Source organism: Topomyia yanbarensis, chromosome 3 (assembly GCF_030247195.1).
Source record: "Topomyia yanbarensis strain Yona2022 chromosome 3, ASM3024719v1, whole genome shotgun sequence".
In the NCBI taxonomy this organism is placed as follows: domain Eukaryota; kingdom Metazoa; phylum Arthropoda; class Insecta; order Diptera; family Culicidae; genus Topomyia; species Topomyia yanbarensis.
In genome coordinates, this window is record NC_080672.1 from 107,770,080 (window position 1) to 107,793,165 (window position 23,086).

Below are 23,086 nucleotides of genomic sequence, written 5' to 3' on the forward strand. Positions count from 1 at the left end.
CAAGGCAACGGAGGATTTGACTACGTCAGTGCAGTTGAGGACGGGAATGAACCAACTCCGATGAACGATGAAGAAAGTTAAGGATGCCATCCAACAGCTCAAGAACAACAAAGCAACTGGCAAAGATGGTATCGCAGCAGAACTCATCAAGTTGGGCCCGGAAAAGTTGGCCACTTGTCTGCACCAGTTAGTAGTCAGGATCTGGGAAACCGAACAGCTACCGGAGGAGTGGAAAGAAGGGGTGATCTGTCCCATTCACAAGAAAGGCGACCATTTGGAGTGTGAAAACTTCCGAGCGATCACCATTTTGAATGCCGCCTACAAAGTGCTATCCCAGATCATCTTCCGTCGTCTATCACCTAAAGTAAATGAGTTCGTGGGAAGATATCAAGCCGGCTTCATCGATGGCCGGTCGACAACGGACCAGATCTTCACCGTACGGCAAATCCTTCAGAAATGCCGTGAATGCCAGGTCCCAACGCATCACCTGTTCATCGACTTCAAGGCGGCATGCGACAGTTTCGACCGCGTAGAGCTATTGAAAATCATGGACGAAAACAGCTTTCCCGGGAAGCTGACTCGACTGACTAAAACAACGATGGACGGTGTACAAAACAGCGTAAGGATTTCGGGTGAACTTTCCAGTCCATTCGAATCTCTACGGGTAAGGGGAGCGTCTGGTGTGAAGTGCTCAAACCAAAATTTATTTTGTTTTACGGTTTTGAAGGCAAGGTAACAATGGATTTTTTGTGTAACATTAAGATCTATTTATAAATTCATTGCACATGAAAAAAAAATTTAGTCGCGCCACACCTACGAACGTTTCAAGAGTAGACGTCCAACCATTTCCACGTCGAGGAACACGATAACTCTTGCTAAGATTGTATGACATAGGAAATTCAATAAGATGAACCAAAAATATAGAATAAAGGTCGAGTGTCAGAAAATGACTTCATGAAAACCGAAAAATCTCATATTTTACTATAAAATTCGCTCACTTTTCTGCAATGTCATAAAAAATCAAGTAAACTCGTTGATTAGTTTTTGAGTTATCGTGTATGCCAATTTTAAAAACGTGGTTTCGAGAAAAAACGCTATTAAAGGGTGTCCCGTATCAAGTTGCATCACGGAAAAAACGCTGTAGAAAATATCCTATTGGTAATTTTCTCTTGAAAATTTGGGTAGAAGTAGTTTAGAGTGTACTGTTTACACTGTATTTTTATCGCTGTCAGTTTTTCGAAAATTGTTGCCGATAGATTGAAATCTGCGTGTATTATAGCAAATACGCGCGAGGAATGCATGGCTGTTCAGAACGACGAGATTGGGAAGACTATTCTTGATGTTCAATACTAACAATTAAGCGGATAAAAAATTCGATTTTCACCCACTACACCAGACGCCCCTTAAGGTAAATGAGTGTACTCTTTGAGTTGATTTATTTTTCTGTATAGATGCACCAATTTCAGTTATATATAAAAAATGGACCACTAACGAATCATCTGGGAGCATTTTGCTCACAATTCGAGGGAGGAAAAAACAGAAGAATTTGCGCTCCCAATGATTCGTTTTGAATGTAGAGACCCCATGTCATCCTAATGAGTTAATTGTGTAATGTGGTTTGTAAACAATATCGAGACATAGTTGAGAACTGGTTGCTTCTAAATATTGTTACAAAAGATTTGAAAGACCTCTGAACTGACACCAATTTGCTGTTAGACGAAAATCCAAGCTGACACAAAATTGGCGCCAGTTAGAGACAAAATCTAAACAGTTCACATAACTTGACGCCTAAAACAACAAAATGCATAAGTAGCACACACCAAAAAATATGAATTTTATCATTGACGTAATTGCAAACATGACATAATTTAACAAGCCGTAATTCACGAAATGTCGAAACATTACAGTGTTCCATTTAATTTTACATGTAACATATACTTTACATGCTCTATGACATATAATTACACTTACTGTCATTCAGAACTAACGCCATATGTGTAGTAAAATTACATGATTTACGAAATTCAATGTCATGTAAAATTTAAATCAAACGTAAAACTAAATCATTTTTGATGCTCGTATGTATCAGAATCAAGAGACGTAAATTTAGACGATTTTTTCGATGTGTGTATGTTGTTGATGTCCCGAATACATTGGTTGACTTTCAAGAACATTGTGTGAAGGATAGCAAAAAACTGCTTTTTTGTTTTCAAAGATGGCAACTTTTTTAAAATTTCCAAATTGAATTTTAATTGGTCTTCGACTCTTGAAAATGGTTGTCTTCTCGACCAGAATTCATGGATGTTAAATCTAAAAAGGAATACTACTTGTGTTAATGGTTTAAACGCCTAATCACGAGTTATGTTAGTACACAAGTCAAACTCTGAGTAGTTGAGAGTAAGCGTAATAGCACAAAGATTTGCCTTTCTATCACACAAAGAAAAAAAAAATATGGTGTCGATCACGACTAAGTACAAAAATTGTCTAAAAAACTGCGTAAAATAAAATCGCATAAAAAAGTTTGTCGTTATTTGTATTTTTTTTCCTGTTACTTCAAATTGCAAATACATCTAATGTATTCTCAAATTCGTAAACTGTACATCTACTCAAGAAAAAATAAAAAGGTCACAATGGTTTTCGTCATATACACCTTGTAAACCAATTTCGCGAGCAAATTAAATGCATAATAATTGGCAACACCGTACGAGCAGTTTCACACAGGATGTGCTCCATTTCGGGGTAATTAATATTGGCAACCTCCTAGCACTTTTGCGGTATATCATTTCACAAGGGTCGTACGCGTTGCTTCACCCGCCACTGAACCGCATCGACGGCCGAGGTTTACTCGAGTCATTAGCCCAAAACGCATAATGAAGCACTTGAAGAAGTGTGGCTTCATTCCGACAAATGATATGCTATTGATCGGATTGGTGTAATGCGAATTGCCAATCCGAGGAGGACTGACTGTCGAAAAGTATGGTAGGGTAGCGTGGCAGGCAGATATGGGTTTCCTTGTTTGTGATCATCGGACCGTTGTATCGAGCCATTGGATGCTCTCAATACGACCGAGTGGGAAATTTATAACATTTTCCTGCCACCACCATTGGTGGTATGAACGACAATCATTTGTAAGGTTCACGGTGGCTGTCATAGATTCGATAAGTTCCAGCAGGCCTAATTTCGCAAAGCTTGATATCGGAGACACGGTGGACGTATTGTATGTTTTAATGGTTCGATTGTCGGTAGCAATAATTTCTTTCTAGTTTTCATTTCGAACTATTTACCAATTTTGGTGCTTACATTGAACAATCGTTTCAAGGTAGTCTTGGTCGTACGATGTGGTCGAAATGTGATTGTTATTAGACGACTGTTCAAATTTCGACGCGTCTGATCTACGAAAGGGTCTTTTTAAATGGATTTTCAGTTTTTGGATTATATACCAACCGACGTTACCTTTTCCAAGGGGAACTGTAATGTACCGTAAACCGGGGTGACTTTGATCAGTGGGGTGACTGATTACTCGAAACTTTTTTCCTAGATCGCTTATTAAACCAGAATAATCTACCGAATCATTTTAATTTGAACTGATTTTTACTCTAAACTTATAAAATACTGATTTGTTATACTTTTTGAGTATATTGTTCGGGTACAAAAACTACAAAAAAAACCGAAAATTGACTTTACCTTATTTTTACGAAGCTACGTAAAGTGTCTAATTTTTATAAAACAAATAAATCTCAGATTTGAGCAAAAGTAATAAATTACAAGCGCGTTTTTATTTTCTTAAGATTGGGATGTACCAACTTTAGTTTTAAGAGTTTGTTTATTTTAAATACATTTTTTTGTAAAACTTGTTGGCAATTATTTCAAATTATTTTAAGCTAAAATTCGCAAAAAAAAATTATTGTTCAATATTTCAATGTGTTAGAATGGATAAAACTTTTTGTACATCGATAATGCACTGAAATAAAACAATTTTAGCAGTTTTAAAGGTTTTCAGAATCTTTTATTCTAGTTGGACACGAATTATACTAATTTTGGTTACTCAAATTTTCCAGTACATTAAAATACTTTGTATAATACCAATTAACATCTATTTAACAATGCATATCTTTTCAGAATCAGTTTAAACAAACATTTCAATGAAAAACATTGACAATAATAACTTAATGTGGGTGAACATGCAGGTTATCAAAGTCACCCCGGAATACGAAAACGGACTTCAACTTGAAATCATTTTTGGAAAAATATCTGTAAGGGGACAATTTTAGGTAAAACCATCCAATCTTGTTCTCCATACATCAGTACATGGTTTAAAAATATTAAACTTGAAAAAAATGTGTTGCGTCTTGAAGTATGCAATGATTACTTCGAAAAGTGATCAATGTCACCCCGGTTTACGGTATGTTAGTATGAACGCTTTCAATGTATATTTCAAATTGGGATCCTTTAAGAAATGTGAAGCGAAACGTTATCACAATTTTCTTATTATTTTCTTCCAATGTTAACGATGTTACTATTTGAATTGGGAAATATTTTAATTAGCACTTAATTTCATTTTAAAGCGAAAAATGCGTAATAAGTTTTACGTAATACGTTTACGTATTACGTATTACTTAATAAGTTTTACGTAATACGTAAAACTTATTAAAAGACATATCGAACTGGATCAGAAATTCAAAAAGAAATTAATGTGGGTTACTGGTTTTTACCTGATTAACAGTAAATAACCCCTGGATTCTGAGGATAAGTTTAAAAATGAGACCACAGATTACAGACATCCATTTATTCATTTTATTTTTTTCTTTCCGATTTTTACCACTCATAAACCAAATAAAAGTTGATTTTCCAAATTTGAATATTTATTTATTTATATATAGGTCTTCGACTATCAATCGCACAGACTGGCTTATCAACTAATCCTAATACTAAAACTACATCTTGCAACATTAAAATCGAAAAAACATGAAACTTGATTAAACACACGACAACATACATTTAACGGGTTGTTTCGTCCGAATTGTGTACGGCACAACGGTAAACGGAAAAAGTCCACTTGGCGTGTTTGTCTTCTAGGTGCATTGCATTAAGTTTACCCAAGAGTTGGCTGCTTTCAATGTTCCCGTCCAGAATGTCGAAAATAAGCATTCGTTGATGTTTTATTCTCCTGTCAGCAAGCGTAGGCAGGTAGATTAATGCGCAACGTTGCACATACGGCGGTAAACGAACTGGGTCGGTCCAAGGTAAAAGGCGAAGAGCATACCTGATGAAACATTTCTGCACCCTCTCAATGCTGTTAATGTGGACACCGTGAATTTGCATCGCCAACTTATAGGGTCCAGAGAATTCTTTTTCAAAATCGAGCTAATTTTATTGTCCAAAGCGAAATCGCCGTATTTTTTATTTTTTTCAAGAAACTCTTCACCAATATGACACTTTTCACTGTATCTCAACAAAAAGTAATAAGAAGAGTTGGGTCTTCTTCTAACAAGTAGATTTTATATGATTGGAATACTTCTCAATTAATATTCCTGCTTTTTGAACGAAACGAAAAGGTGGCAATATAGTTGCCACTGCCTTATAAAGGGTTAAGACAATTAGAGATAAGGAAACTGAGTCACGGTGTCTTTGTCGAACAACTTTATTCAAAAAAATCTGTGAAAGTTCGGAATATGAAAGAATGGATTTTCCCTTTCATTTGAAAGTAAAATTAAAATATTCTGTCGGGGGGTCTAGAACATTTTTTTATTTTAAAGTTTTTTGCTTGAAAACATAAGTTTTTTAATGAAATTAATTCACATTATTGCTACTAATTGGTACTATAGACATTCGAAAAATACTAAAAGTGAGACTCTGATGAACAATCCCATTGTCTACAACTTCGTAGAATGCTATAAATCGATATAAAATCACCCGAGAAAGTTAATAAAATTTTATCACTTTTTAGGTGTGCGCGGGGCCTATGGATTAAGAAGTCGATTAACAAGGACTTACAAAAAAATGTTGGGTTTGAATGAACAGTAAATTCAGATAAATTTCAATGAATACAAAGTCCCATTCACAGCAGAAAAAAATATATTTTCAGATTTTTTCGGGTCTTGGGCGAAAATGACAATTTATGAACAAGGAGGTGCGGAAATCGATAATCTTATACCTTCTCAAGATGTTGATTAATGTAGTAACGGATTTTATCATGCCTTTTTCATCTCTTTTCTCGCTCTAGGGGATAGCTAATGTAAACTAGAATGACCCTTCTCCCTGATCCTATCCTGCCTGGTAAAATACAATTGGCTTAAAGCTTTATATTTGAATGAACTAAAGTAGACAGTTCGAGTCATTGTAATAAACGACGGATTTTATAGCAAGTTTGGGTTGAGAGTCCTGTTTGTCTTTATCAACATTAAAAGAAAATGAAAAAAGCTCTTCGAGTTTTGGATCCATGTTTGTTATCTTTTGGGGTAGATTCATTTCATCAGAATTTATAGATGCAGATTTTTGCTTGTCCTGAAATTTTATATCCAAATCGAGCACACTTCACACAATCTTAGAAAAAAGAACAAAACCATGTTTCATAATTTCCTTTAAGAAGAAATTCTGCAGTCGTTACTCGTTGTACACGGACCACAACAGAAAACGAACAAGAAAATATCAGGCTGGACCATACATTCAATAAATTCTCAAAGTAATACAAGTTTATTGAAGATTTCCCTCATAATATGGGATAAGAGCAAAGATAACATACCAAGAAGTCAGAGTTGCCAGTTCAGTTCAGAATCTGAATACATTAAATGCAATACGTCTTTCGAGTAAAGGTGATACTTTCTATATCTACTTTTATATTGAGATCGCTATCTTCGTACAATAGACAAAACCTTTATTTCTCATTTACTATTGCGATCTCTGTTCAATGCACAGCGATTCCCAAAAGTTAACAAACTTGAACATAAATCTCATCTAATTATTTTTCTATCCTTCATGAAACTGTCTATCAGGATTCTCAATCGAAATCAAATCAAATGACTGAATATCTAATCGAGTTTAATCAAATATAAACTTAAAATTTAGGCCAAATATATCCCACAAGATGCTAACGAGCAAAAAGGTTGATTTAAGATTACATACATACTCCAGAATGAGTGAAGAAATAAAAAAGTAGAAACAAATATGTCTGTGACAGAAAAAAAAATTGTTTCATTTTTCTGCATTATCTAGCATCTTTCAAAAGTCTTAATTTCGTTCAAATTTTATAAACTCTTCTCTATATCTCCATGCTCCTAAAATATCATTGGTGCGCTAAAACGGTGGAATCTGGATTTATGCTTTTTACGCTTAAAGGTGAAACTTTGCTAGCATTCAGGTTCTTTTGAACACACTGTTAAAATAAGGCAATCCATTTTTTTACAAATAAAAACGTTTTTGGAATAAAGCTTCTTAACAAATAGGCCCCGCGCGAATCTAGAAACTTCGATAAAAATTTAATAGCTTTCTCTGGCGATTTTAGATCGCGAAGCAGTTTTCTACAAAGTTGTATAAAATGAAATTGTCCATCAGATTCTCACTTCTGGTAATATTTGAATGTCGAAAGTACTACCTAGGGGCAAAAATGTGAACCAGTTTCATTGAAAACCCTAAGTTTTCAAACAAAAAAACTTTAAAATAAAAAGTTGTTCTGGAGCCCCCGACAGAATATTTTAATTTTACTTTCAAATGAAAGAGAACAGCCCATTCTATCACATGCTGAAGTTTTAGTGATGCCGATTTTTTTTCGAATAAAATTGTTCTACCAAATACACCGTGTGAGTGTTTGCGGATGTCCTCAAGGTGGTGTGCTGTCACCATTTCTATGGAACCTTGTCACCGATGTCTTGTTGAATAAACTTATTGAGCTAGGGCTTCCGACATATGGTTTCGCCGATGATTATAATATAATGATCGCCAGTATTTGCACACACTTTTTGATTTGCAGCAACCCCATGAAAATCCATTTGCAATGTTGGAACATATATAGCTTTAAAAAAAACCATTTTTGTTTTGAAAATCGCCTGTAACTATGCAAACAAAAGAGATAGAAACTTCATTGCTTCGGCAAAAATATGTATTTACAAAAGTTCTAAAAACCTTTAGAACAAAATATTAACGAGAAATTAACACATAAAAAGATATTAAGAGAAAACCAATTTTTAAAGAGCCACCCTACCTTAAATATTGCAAAAATCATATCACATGAACCATTAGAGATAGCCACATAGTTTCTTCAGAAAAGTTGCTTAAATTTGATTGATTTATAACATTGTAGAACATTATGTAGCTGAATTTTACATATCTAAGAAGTTGATACGTTGAACACCCTAACCACAAGGACCACCTAATTCAACTAATATAAAAAAACGGCTAGAAAGTTCTAAGAAAGTTTGCCGAAGATACTATATATCTAAAACCAACGGTTTAGGCGCAAACAGTTTTGTCTTCCTAAATACAGTTTTGGGACCATAGTGGAAGGATTACAACCGGAGTCCTGCGACTCGGAAATTATTGCCGCAGATCAAGTTAAGTGCATTGGGGTAATTCTTGATTTTAAACTTAATTGGTCAGCTCACATCGATTTCAGAATCAAGAAAGCTTGCATTGCCTTTGGCCAGTGCGGACGGGCTTTCGGCAAAGCTTGGGGTCTTAAACCCAAGTAAACTCCGTGGATGTACACAACAATTGTTAGATCAATACAAGGCATACGAATGTCGAGTTATTATTTCGAAGGCTGCGTTGGACTTGGTTCAGATATTAACCGAATGCACTGTTACGGGTTGTTTCATACTGCACTTCCATTTGACGAAGAATAGTTTTTTTGTCGTCGGTCCTAAGACGTAAGTATTGCTTTCGTTGTTTCCGGAGTACTTTGCGTAGGCGACCAAGCTCGGGATTCCACAACGGAAATTTAAAATCTGTTTTTCTGCTGATACGTTTATTACCTCATAGAACGCCGCAACTGCCTGATCTAAATCGTTTCCATCCAGCACATCACGCCAATTGACTGCATCAATAGCAATTGAAACTTTATTGAGGTCGCATCGAGTAAAGTCAAAGTTGAGATCGTCATTGATTGTATCAAAAGCGTCACTACCATCAGAACGCATATCAAATTTCAAAAAGAAGGGTTTATGGTAAGGGTCTACCTTCAGTATAGATAACGGATGCTCAATCAGTTCAAACACGTCCGTGTCGTCAGGGATGTTATGCACCTCAGAGCAAATAAAGAGAAGAATAACAAAAGCTCTTTGCACTTTTCATGCGAACCACCGCTCTTCTCTTTCACAATAAACCTCTTCACTCCGATGCGTGTTGTTCCCACAAGTGTATTCTACTCCATGGCTGCGCGGCACAAAGAGTAGAAATAAAGAGGCTCTTTAGTGTGTATCTTGGTCCCACGTGCACGTAAGTAGAGAAGGCAACCAAAAAAAAACATGTTTAAAACGTTCTTCCGATCAAACTTTATCTGAATTGTAGTTTGATTCGCCTTCCTACCTGCTTTCCAGTGAGGGGAGGCACAAAAAAGGCTATTCAAGGTGACTCTTTGAACGAAATTGTGCAGCTCTTGGTGCACAGATCTTTCTCTTTTTCGTTTTCAAGTTTCTCTTTGTGCGGTCGTTCTGCACATCGCAGTGTTTTTGCGCTGCTCTATTTTTAATCGGTGTATTTCGCTCTTTGTGGCACATTGTGTGAGCAAATAACAAGCCTGCGTGTCGTTGACGAAGGCCAAATCAAGGGTCCGACGCGTTGCTAAGAGAGCCGATTTGATACAAACCGCCAGCGACAATCGTTCCATCACTTGTTCCGATATTGCATTTTCAGGAATGTAGCACTGCATCGAAAATCCACCGAAGATGAGGGAGATTTCAATCGCCTACAACAAGTATATTGTCTTTGACCGCAGAGGAGTGAAAGTTGTACATGTCAAGATCGCTGTTCGGACTCAGATAAATGCAGCAAACATATAAAGATCGGCCTGGCAGTGAAACGCGTACGACAACTTGTTCCGAATGTTTACATCCAGGCAACTTTAGTACAGTTCCAGTTAAATTTTGTTTTTTTCGCTACAAGAACACCATCTTCGCGGCTTGGATGATTGGTAGAAGAGTTACGATCGCATCGGTAGATTGCGTAATTCGTCGATAGCTCAGCATTTAATATATCATCACGTAACCAGTTTTCGGTGAGAGCCATAGTATCGTAGTCGCAGGAAGTGAGGGCAAGCCTTTTAGTTCTCATTCCACGAACGTTCTGGTAGTAGACGGACAGGAAATCATGTGCTGTATGCGACGGTGGTATGAAGCAAAAGGTTTTCAGGGAGCGGATTATCATTAAAGGCAAAATACTCGCCTGAGAAGGGAGTTTTGAAGACCCCCTAACGACCTCCGAACGCAGTGCCGGGACGACTGAGCTGGTTGCTGGCTGGTAGCGCAACTGCGTTGGAGCGCTCGAGAGCTTCCGTAGAGCTGTTTAACGGGCGTCTCGGTGATGGCGGCGCGGCGCAGCGTGAGTTTTTAGATATAGATTCGATGATGGCATGGCTATTATGCTTCGTTCAAGAGAAGATGGATTGCATGAACGTATTGGCGCGCTAGAAACCGAATGGTTTTCAGAAAGCGAAGTGTCATGTAAAGCAAAATACTCACCTGAGAAGGGAGTTAGTAATGAAATTAGTAATAACTTGTCGAACTCAAGTCGAAGAATTTAGCATTTCAAGTGCTATCTACCTTCTATGGGTACCTGGTCATTGCGGTGTTACTGGAAATGAATGGGCGGGAGAATTGGCTAGAGACGGCGCTGCATCTGACCTTGTTGTTCCAGAACTAGTTCTATCACTGCCGAGAAGTTGAATAAAGCATTCGCTTTTGGGATGCATCCCAAAAATTCCAAGCTTGCAAACTTGCGTTCAAACAAGGACTTTGCTGCCGGATATAAGTTTGAAAATATCAATGAATTTGTTGCATTTTTCAGACAGTATTCTAGTCAGGGAACTGACGGGATATTGCAAACTCAACTATCACATAGGTACTATTCAGCATGCTGAGTATTATTCGTGTGATCTTTGTGAATCCGATTACGGAACCTCATATCATTTGATATATAACTGCCCTGCACAAAATCAATTGCTTATCCGGATTTTTGGTTCTCCAACCTATGTAACTACAGGGAGCTGAAACTCAAGAATGTGCTATTGTTCCTAACCCAGTGTAGTAAAGAGCTATAGAGTTTACTAGGAAGTTCTGAGAACCAAGTCGATTACAGAGAAAATACAGCAGTATGTTTGTAGTAACGCCGCAGAAAGTTTTTGAACCTACATCGGTTGAAGCCGTATGTGGATCACAATGTATCTTCTGGGGTTTTGTCGTTTTGTTCTCACAATAGCCCCTCGGGGGTGTTGATATATCCGCTCATCGAGAAGTGTCTTTTGTGCCATTGAGCGTGAAAAATACTTCTGTATTATCTATGTTTCTCTGTGTCGTTATTTTCCTTATCCCAAACCTTACCACTTTCCCAATCATTTCCTTTCCTTTCCTAATATACAAATCACAGCAAGGCACAAATCTGCGGTCAATATGGAGACCGTGCCATTTGAGCTAGTCGCTACTGATTCCTGATAATATATTTGTTCATTAATCTTTTAAGCCCCTCCTGAAGCAAAGTCTTGGCTGAAGGCTTAGGTATGCATGACCGTAGCACTGACTTTGGACTTTTAGGTCGGGTTGCGCACATCTGGCCGAACGCTTCGTAGTTTGCCTTACATCATTACAAATCTGCACGTTGATTTTTTTTACCTAATGTCCCATTATTTTTAAGCAATGAAGACAAAAAAATCAGTTTTTAGAGAAAGTGTTATTGCGTTATTCCCAACTTTACCGAGGACTGCAAATATGTATCTTTCATTTTCATACCATTAAATCTATAGCTTTCACATGATAAGATACCCAGAGCCGTAGCGTGGTCTTCTGGCGCCCTTGGCGAAGTCTCAGTTTTGCGCCCCTTCGTTTTTCTTTTGTTTATTTCCATCGACCTTTGTCCACACTAAGTGCCAATCACCAACGCCAGAGAGGTAACTCCACCTTCTGGATCCTACACACTTAGAAAAAATGAAAATTACACTTGACGTAAATAACACTGCGACGTATTTGTCTATCTAATAATGGAATTTTACATCTTTTGACATGTGAAATAAAATATTGTGTCTCTTTTGATGTAGAACTCGGTTGAATAGAGATGGAGAATTATGAACAAAGCGCATTTTAACATGTTCTTGAATGTAAATTCAAGTGAATTGTGACGTTCCTTTTATGTGCATCTGGTGAGATGTAAATATTTTTAAGTGTGTATATACCGGCCCATTGACACATGGACCGGAACCAATGGCTTCACCTTCCTTCCGCAGGACGAAGTGGCTACAGGATTTTCACCTCAGAAAATCTCAACGACCTCGGCTGGGATTGAACTCAGCCCCACTGGGGTAAGCGGCGGTCACGCTTACCACTCAACCACCGGCGTCATCCATGGTTATTGGATTGTTGATTTTCTTCAATCTCGACCAGCTTTTCACTGACAACTGACAAACTTAGCAAATGTAAACAATACACTCTAATGAAAAACTGGACAACATTTGGTTTATTTCGGCTAAGTATTAAAAAAGTTACGCTGGTTCGAACGTGTCGCAATAATTCACCATATAGTTGGAATGTAACCAGTACCAGACTTTGGGCTAGTTAGACAATAAAGCTACACTAGCACCAAAGCTGGCAGCAAGTTAGTTTCAAACTCATCTCGTCATTAACTAACACCACCTGAGTGTCTAGACTCTAGTTAGACGATGTATCTAAACAAGTACCCAAATTAGCACTAGTTATATGAGTTTTATCCAATTTTTACTTTTGGGAATTAATATTACATTATTTATTCTGACTTATTTTATGACATCCCACTTACCCACTTACTCAGCGCCTCCTATGGTTGGCGCACTTGGCGAGGGCCAACCTGGCCAACCGTACGCTACGGGTCTGAAGATACCTCAAATCACTCAGTGATAGAATATATTGACTGCTGTAAAACTTTACTTCGGCCAACCATTGGGCGCCAACGTTGATGGATTTTATTTTCAAACATGCTAACTATTCCGCCAAAATTACCCCCTTCACTTATTGAGAATAGCTCTTGCGTTTTCAGCGTGGATTGGGAAGGGAAGCAGTAAAACAAAAAAAAACGGTTTCGAAAGCGACGATCAGACGCTAGCAATTATTTCAATTATCTAACCCACATATGTACGTGTGTTCGACTCTACCGAAGTATTTTACGCCAGACGATTTTGCTCGACTTTTTTTTCTGTCGGATCAGGTCGAAGATTACGCACGTAGCCACCATCCCGTACGTCTCGAAGTATGATTACTAGTTGTTGGCTTTGGACTGTCTGATCTGAAGGTGCGATTGTGGCATAATGCGCGCGTTTTTTTTGCCTTGACTGACGTCCATTATATTCTGGAACAGGTTATTGATATCGGCTTTGCTTTGAGCTAGAATCGAATTGTTTGGTACACAGAAAGTGAGTACAGCAGACGTTTCAAGGTCTATTTCCATACAATTTGTGAAGTTTAATTTTTGCACCGTCAGCGACGAAAATGGCAAAAAGGAAAAAAACATTAATCACAATCGCTCCTGATAGATATATCACCAGTCTAGCAGTGCTTCCATATGGGTGGTTAATTTCGATCAAATAGAGAACACGAACACCGTGAACTTCCAAGCACTTCGACAGGTTCCGAAATCATTCAATGGCTTATACAAAATTATCGTATATGTATGTATATTTGTATCACGTCGTCGCTCACAATGACGCATTCAACTCACCCAACCGAGAGGTGTTCGAGCGACATAAAACTAACGACATGAAAGCGTCGATCATCGGAAGCTTCAACTCTATCATAAATAACCTCCGTAACGAGACACTGACCACCACAAAATAACAAGCCGCAATCGAAGTGGATCATGATGTTAAATTGCAACAGCAGCGAAAAGGTTCATAAATGAACGGTGCTTAATCCGGGTCCAGGGCTCCGTTTGTGTTGATCTTTTTTTTTTGTTTCATGAAAAACAATCTCATCTACCGCGACAGGAAGTGGCTGATGACGAACGGCAGGTGAAGTTGAGGATGAAAGAATGTACAGCTAATGGCTCCCATGATTGTGCTTTTCTTTTCTTTTTACAACCTAATTCAAAGGCCGCATCAGCCAAAGAGGAACAGCTTTCATGCTACATTATATGAAATCGAATCTGAACGACCGGTTGTTGTCTGAACGGGTATCCTTAGGAGCGATACGAAGTCCATAATATACAAATTGCGAACCGAAGTGGTTGCGACGACGCTTCGGTGAAATTGATTTACCGCCGAAGGAGACTTTTTAAATGGGACAGATTAAGTTATGTACTTTGCTCTGGCGAGATAATTATCTGCATGCCTGGCATACATGTGGGCCTATACCTACGTCGCGATTACATGATCTATTGTACTCGTCGTATCCTGCAGGCCGTTTCGTTATTCGTCCGTTGAATGAATGCGAACGATAAACGTGCAGTTCTTTGCCTAGTTGTGTACAACACATCTGTCGTAAACATTTATTTTTAAATTTATTGTAAATTTGTTGTCCCGTAACGATTCAGAAACGACCTTGCAATCAGTTCTGCTTGGACATCCGTTCAAATAGAACACTTGATAATTCTGATTTGGAGCAGAATACTTCCAACGTTTCATAACATAATTTTCAGCTGAAATACTTTCCCAGTTTTGAACTGAAATAATGTTTGTACTGATCGAAATGGCTAGCTATTTGTCCAATCCGATCGAATATAAGTGCAACCGTTCATCTAATTTTGCAATAAGGACAACTATATCGAAAATATTGGATTATGTGAAAGCAATCATCATCTGTGCCATGATTGGTCCGTACTATTTGACCGTTGAGCAAGCATATTATTAAATTGTTTGCACCGCCCAATAGGTGGCTATAAACGATGGTTTGGTTTAAAAAAAAAATGGAAATTATTATTCCGTGTTTTGAAGTCGTGCCTTGTAAATGTCGGTAGCAAGACCCAATTGTATCAGACCATTATCAGTACATAAGCTTCGAATTTCTTCTGTCCACTAACAAACACGTCGGCCCTTTTCAGAGTCACCAATGCAGCTCGTCAAACATTTTATTGCGATTTTTCTATATATTTTTTTACATTTTAAGCTTGTCAAAACTCTGTAATATGTGCTATACAAACGACAATTTTCTACATGATGCAAACCGTCCTTTATTTGATGTTGTCGGGAGAGATGACCAAAATGCCGTTTGGGAATTATTAATTCCTCTTGCCTCTATTGACACATTCCGCGGCCTGTATACCAGAATGAGGTTTTTGTTTTGTCTTATTTTGGTATCACAATATTTTTTCCTCGATTCGGTAGTGTTTACACCATTGAAAAGTTATTTAATCCAACTATTGACATTTCGACAAATAGTTGAAAAATATATAGAAAAGTAAGTTGAATTTCTCGGAAAATGGCTCCTGAATTATTGACTTCTAACGAAAGTTCTATTTCATGAAACTATTATTGAAATTTATATTTGTTTAAAGGAATTTGTTCGTTATTGAGTGTAGAACAAAAAAACTAGAAAGATTTTTTTCTTGATTTGACCACTAATACTTTTTGAACTAATAGAAGTTTTGGTTGTTTCTGCGTTGTAACGTCACGAAAAATGCGTATTTTTTCATTTTATTAAAACACTGAAATTTTGTTCAAATTCCGGATTCTCTTTGTGTTCAAAAATAATTTTCTAAAAATCCTACAATTTCTTTTATTGGATGTGCGGAACTAAAGTTAGAACAGGATACACTTTGCGTTGTAACGTCACGCAATTTAACTCTTATCAGACACTTGAATGATTTATCAGATATAGTGTCAAATTTCACTTCGTATGGTTTATTGAAACGCTTTCAAGTTGTTTTGTAACCAGGAAATTATACTGGCGTGATATTCATAAATTCAGAATGTATATCCTTAAGTGCTTAAGGGGTTATTTACCATCGACACATTCTTTCGTAACGTTACAACGATTTGACCATCCTTCATTCTCTAAATCTGTTATAACTTTTTCAAATGAACTCCTTCATCAAACCTAATTATAGATTCAGAAAATAAACAAAATTTTATATAAGATTTGATCTACAACACTGGAGGAGATATTTTTAATAAACGATTGAACAACGTCGCATCTTATTTCGCTGTACTCTCCTAAAAGCTAGTCATATGGTACGTTCCGATGTAATCGTGCTAACACCAACGTAGTCCAGGACATGCGATGGGAGGCTGTGAGGGAATTTCCGAACCTTGTTCTCGGGTTAGTATTTAGCCATGCGTTCCCTGAATATTTCTTTCCTCCCAGCAATCAACGACGCATACCATATGCGTTGAAATCAATTAGAATTTCGAATTAAATTAATCACTCGACAGAATTTTGGAGCGCTTCCATGGCTTTTTATTGTATAAAACGCTTAAAAACTAGGAGGAAAAATATCTTATTTTCTTCACATTCACCGTAGAGTGTAATGTTTTGGTAAAGCACTCCACTTTTCTGTGCCGTTCACATTTAGTTGCATGTTTTTGCATTTGTATTTGTATTTGTATAAAAAGTCCAACTGACAATTTGTCTAAATGAACTATACTAAACTAAGGTAAATTAAACATAATTAAGCTAGTGACAGTACACGACGACGAAACTGCGAAGAATTCATGACGAAGTCGAAAATTTCAGCAGACTCGTTGAAACGACGACTCATTGCTAAGATTGGACTATTGGTAGCGTAGTTAGTGCTGCGCATTTCAGAATGCAGCAGGGCTCGAGGACAAAGAGAACGGGTAGGTGCGTAGAGGTTGATTTGCGCTAGTAGCTCCGGATCATCATATTCAGCCAGCAGAATCTTTGACACGAAGGTAGCTTGCGCTGCATTTCTCCGGCGTATTAAAGTATTAAGTCCTAAAAGACGACAACGGTCCTCGTACGGTGGCAGGTTTAATGGATCGTTCCACGGCAATTCACGTAACGCATATCGCTTCGATCCTAATGCTCCATGTAGCTTGATAAGGGCACCAAACGACGTTTGCAAATTCCAACTGCGGGCGCACCAATGAGCAATAAAGAGCCTTGAAACATAGAGAATCCCAAAATTCGTTGGATATTTTGAAAATAAATCCCAGCAATCGATTGGCTTTGTCGATCGCTGAGACGTGATGAGTATAGGGGAACTGGGGGTAAGACGGACATGTTAAGGATATACTGAAATAAAATATAGTAAAACCATGTTTTTGTCAACATGCAATACTCCATGTTGTAGCTCCATATGTTGGCTTTCGAGAGCCCAGAGGGATTATGTTACAAAAATCAACAAGTTTCTTTTTTTAAAGAAATAGAAAACAAAGAAATATCTGCACTTTTTCCAGACTGCGGGTGAAACGGACATATGGTGGGGGTAAGACGGACATGTCGCCGAAAGGATTATCACAATACAAAACATTAAAATATACTGTTTCTAACGGATGTTTTGGATAGTTTGTGGTTCTTCTTAATATATATGTTCAATTCGAGGTGAAAAATAACGTTTTGGTATTCGATTTAAAGTTGAAGCAAATGATGTATTTTCTAATATCGTTTTTTTCGTTGTCATAAAGAGGGCCATACAATCAGTTCCAATGGTCAATCACAATCATTTATATAAAACTGGAAAGTTACATATTAAATACATATATTATCCTCGAGTACACACAGCCAGAATATGGGACCTGCACAAAGTCGTCTACCTTTTCCAGGTCCTAGGAATTCCGTATTCAGCCTCGGTCACATTAACGTACATCTTGCGGTCTACTGCATGTGAGACATCAGCTAACAGGATGGTTCTCCACGTTTGGCTGCTAGAATTTAGTTTCTACACGCGAGACGTTCATATAAGGATGAATCAATAGAATTAACCACGACTGGTCGTCTTGCCTCACCAGTACACATATTTTTTAAACGCTTGCTCTTATTTACTCGTATATAAACATACCTGTTATTTTCCACGAATATGTCATTAAAGAGTTACATTATCGAAATAAAAGAAAAAATCCGCGAAAAAATTGATTTTTTCCTCGATAACCTTAAAATCAGAGACGTAAAAATTACATGCGCTCGAAGATGCACACTGATTAGCAATGTTTGCTTAAATTTTTCGCGTTTAACAATATTCAAGGCCTACTGAATGCTTCATAATTCAAGGATATCCATAAAAAGAGGGTACTCATATTAAGCAATTGAACTTTATATGTTATATGCCTAAAATAACCATGTGTTCGTCTTACCCCACCTGTCCGTCTTACCCACAGTTCCCCTACGTTATCTTTTCATCAAGAACGATTCCTAGATCCTTCACGTGATCAACGCGTTGTAGCTGTGTTCCTGCGATGTTATAGTTGAAGGTAAGCATATTTCTCGTTCGATAATAGCTGATGACAAAACATTTTGCACCGCTAAGGACCATCATGTTTCTTACACACCAGCTATAAAATGTGTCAATAAGATGCTGTAGCTCACGGCAATCGGCTTCATTCCGTATAACAAGAAAAAAATTCAAGTCGTCGGCAAAAAACAGCTTTCCTCCACGCCTTAGAACGAAAACCGCATCGTTCACGAACAGTGAAAAAAGTAGTGGACCTAGCGTACTACCTTGAGGAACTCCGGAAGTGTTGAAAAAGGATTCTGAAACAATATCGCCAATTTGAACAACGACTTCACGGTGCACAAGGTAGGATCGAAGCCAATGGCAGAATCTAGTAGAACAATCTAGCTTATCAAGCTTTGTTATCAGTATCTCATGATTAACTATGCCTTTAGATCAGTGTAAATAGTATCCACCTGCAATTTTTTAGACATTTGTTCCGTGCAAAATGACATGAAGCAGACGAGATTCGTCTCGACTGAACGTCCTGGGAAAAATCCGTGCTGAGATGTACTGATGTAGTGTCGACAAGCAGAAAATAACGCTTCGTTGATAATTGATTCAAACACTTTATATTCGACTCCTAGCAAAGTGATTCCGCGATAGTTCGCTATGTTGCGTTTGTCACCTTTCTTGAATACCGGAAACATTACTGAGCATTTCCAATCCTCAGGAAACGTTTGCTGCTGAAGCGATAGGATAAAAATATATGCAAGTGGTGTTACAAGTAAGTCCGAACATTTTTTCAATGCAGTTGAAGGTATAGTACTAAGGCCGAGTGCATAAGAGGACTTGGTTTTCCGGATTGCAGATATAACCATTTGTTCAGAGACAGTAAACACATCCAAATCAACAGCACAAGCAGGAACGTCACGAGAGGCATTTTCGAGTTCGATTGCGGTTGGCGAGTCAGTTGAAAAAACACTCGAGAAGAATCTGGCAAAAAGCGTACATTCGTAAAGCATCCTTGATGGAAGTCCAGTTTCTTTTCACTTCGTGTTGACAAATGACCAAAAGCCCTTCGGGTTTCGGCGTAGATTTTTCTGGATGCGGTTAACATAGCGTTTGTACAGAAGCTTGTTTTAACAACGATACTCATTACTGGCTAAAATGAACATGCGCTTAGAACTCCGTCGATTTGTGTACGCACGTAGGGTTTTTGCTCGAGTACGTTTTGGCTTTCAAAGAGTGCTGTTTGACCAGGGCGGCTTGCTAGGAGGCTCACATTTAGGCACTGAGGTCTCAACACAGCTCAGTAGTAGTCGCTTGTAGATGGCAACTGCAGCATTAACACTCACTTGGGCATGCAGTACACTACAATCAATTTGCGACAGAGAACTGCGCAGCTTTACAAAATCAGTTTTGCGAAAGTTGAGACGGTCGACAGAACAGTCGAACTGCTTCCTCGGATATTCACAAAGATTCTAAAAACACCAGCCCCTCTCGCTGTGAAGGATAATCCGAGCGAGCTTTGCTCTGCTCCACAGTAAACAAACACGGGGAGTGAAATCACATTAAAGTTTCTTTCGAAAATTTTTGTGAGGAACATTGATCCATTGAAGCGAAGGTTCAATGGGGTAAATTAAACCCAAATGGCACTTTTAAAATAATATTTGCCAACACCAAGAGGGCCCTCCTTAAAGATTTGGGCCTGCAACTCGAGAATGATGTTTACGAGGACTGGGTGCTGGACGATGCCTGGTAAAGGAACCCGATCAGAATGAAATAACAAGATTATAACAGAATACAATTCTCGTAAAATATTGTGTTATAAATTTGGTCTCGTTAGTAGTTAAAATAACAGAAAATTATAACAAGTAACAACGCAAGATATTGTTTTGAAATCTTTTTGTTATGTGTTTCTGATCGGGAAAGGGTAACGCAAAATTGCAAAAGTATCCAATGGATTCTTCCGGGCGAATTCGGATTTACCTTAAACGAAGACACGCAATTCGCCTCCAACAACCGGTGTGGCAACCCCAAGCAGGGTTTTTTCTTTCAATAATCCAGCACTTTCGAAGATAGGAAATTCTATTGAATTTTAAATAAAAAAATCGATTTCATGTTGGAGAAATTTGAAGACTTCATGACTTCTAATCAAACAATTTAATTGTTTAACCCTTACAAGTCTGCTCATATTTTTGTAAATTAAATTTTAATTTTAATTTTCGGATTAATCTCGAATTATTTTATTATATCAAGAGTTTTTTATGACTCATTTGACCAATTGAGCTCTCAAATATTTTTGTTTCGATTACAGACATTTTTATCTTAAGGTCATTCGCTTCTTCATTCAGGTTAGGAATTTTCGTATAAAAATATCTATTCTTGTGTGCGGGGTTGGGATTCGAACCCAGGTGAGCTGCGTACATGGCATTCGATGTACAAATTCCGCTATGCCCGCTCGAGTCTGATCTTGTTTCGACGTGAGAATTAGATTTGTATAAACATAGTTGATATCAAATATGCAGTAGTTTAAAATTTTCGCCATTCTAGTTATCTCATACACAAGATATTGAATTTTTAGTTGCATGCTCAAATAATTTTTTGTCGAAAAAGTTTTTGTCAAAATTTTAGTCTCTGTTAAAAATCCGGGCCCCTTCAAAACTCCGGGCCCGGGGGAAACACCCCCCCCCCCCTCTCGGCGGCCCTGCCTGTGCCCGTTAGTTTAAATCATTTTAAGGATTTCCCATCCAACCGCGAGCCACTCTAATGCTCATATCTTTAAAAATACGGAATGATTAGGTTTGGGCCATTTTATCTTTAAGATCTCCTATTTTTAAAGATATTTAGCTCAATTGCTGCAAATCTCTCGAGAATCAAACAGAATCTTAATCAGACTAAGCGAGAAGAATGGTTTCTAGAGTACTTTGTCATTCATGTCAAATTTTCTTATGCATATATTATTCCATTATTCTTCAAATAATTTTTATTAATGGTACCCTGTTGTACTTGCATAAAAGAAATAGTAAATTCGTTATCGGTTAAATTCAGAAGCATTTTGTATATTTAATCTCAAAAACCACATTCGAGAATTTAATTTTTTACGACACCCTGTTGAAAGCAAAGAAACGACCATTGTCAAATTATTTGGAATTTGTGATTACATAGAAATTACCACGGGAATAATGTGGGTAACGTACACAACTGGAAACAGGAAAAACAATTACAAAATTTGTTTACACCAAAGAAAAAATAATAATCATCGTTATGCACACATTTATTTACATTCAGTGCGCAACTTTCCTCGTAGTTTTCGATGAGCGAAGTTACTCTATAAACGTTTGTCAGTATGTAAAGTCACTTACCCACCAGTACAGATATTCAGTTCCTGTCAAGTCAATCAAGTCAATTTTGTTTTTTTTTATTTTAGCTCCGTGCTGTTGGTTTCGCAATTAGTATGTTTTTGCATCTTTCATAGCTTATTGACATCGTCACCACAACCAACCTCTCCCCGTTATTCTCCTACCTCGGTAGGATATAATACAGAAACTGCTATGCTGTATACGCGAGTCTGTCTCGGGTATGGCATGGGCGTTGTTGGATGATGCAGTCTTGTGTCTGGGTGGGGAAGCACGTCAGCAGCGGAGTTAATTTTTATACCATTTTCCTAGACTTTCGATTAATTTCTCTTTTCCGATTAAACTGTGTACCCCGGTGGAATCGACCACAGTCGATGTGGATGTAGAGTTTACGGAAATGCATTTCGATATCCCGTGGGGAACAGTTTCTGAGCTGTGGTGGATATGTTTCATATAAAATCTCAGTACGGCGAATGATCTTAAGCCGTCATAAAAACAACAACATTAAATCTCAGTAAATTGGATACACCAATTAAGAGAATTGCGCTTTAGTTTAAAATATTCAATTCGCCTAACCCTTTTACTTGAAATATCATCGGATCATGTACATCCCCAGATCCATAAAATTAACATGTGTTAGCAGCTTCATCAAAATCTGTGTTCGGGTGGGTGTGCTCACGCTGCTTTGATTTGATGAGGCGAATCATGCAAGTGCGTGGTAGAGTCCGCTTTCCGTTCGGAATCTCGGCTTCCTTTTGGGCGGCAATGATGCGCACATTACTCAACGACAAAAATGAACCTTTGGCAATTCATCAACACTGACGAGACCGTCATTTCAGCATGATCCAAACAGAAATATTAGCCATCTTGCCTTCAATAATTTTGTAACGGGACTTTCGATTGTAGTCAATTTATGACGTATCTTGCCTCTGTTTTGATTTTGTTTATTTTTCAAAGAAAAGTTTTACATTTTTTTCTAATTGAGGTTAAAATATTATTTGGTATTTTAATGACATCTGAAGAATAATCATCTATTATTTAAATTCACCACATGGCACGGTACAGAAAATTGTTTGTTTAGGATTGAGGTTATTCTGATTTATTTAGCTCGTTTGTCAAGAGGTATGTTTACATAAAAGGAAATAATCAAATATCTATTGAATGCAAATGAGTGCAACCTACACTCTTGAGTGGAAGCTTCACTAGACATACGAAATGATTAATAAAGTTTC

At 37.6% G+C, this 23,086-nt stretch overlaps 1 protein-coding gene across 2 annotated transcripts in view; it reads left to right on the forward strand.

Annotated features, from left to right (window-relative positions):
- The window catches only part of LOC131689125 (uncharacterized), a 146,357-nt gene that overhangs the window by 39,449 nt on the left and 83,822 nt on the right, over positions 1-23,086 (forward strand). Inside the window, exon 1 of one of the 2 annotated variants that reach the window (XM_058973980.1) lies at positions 18,463-18,532. The exons of the other annotated variant lie outside the window; for it this stretch is intronic. The gene's annotated coding sequence lies outside the window, so the exon portion shown is untranslated. Of the gene's footprint in view, positions 1-18,462; positions 18,533-23,086 lie in introns of those variants that run through there. 2 annotated transcript variants of the gene reach the window in all.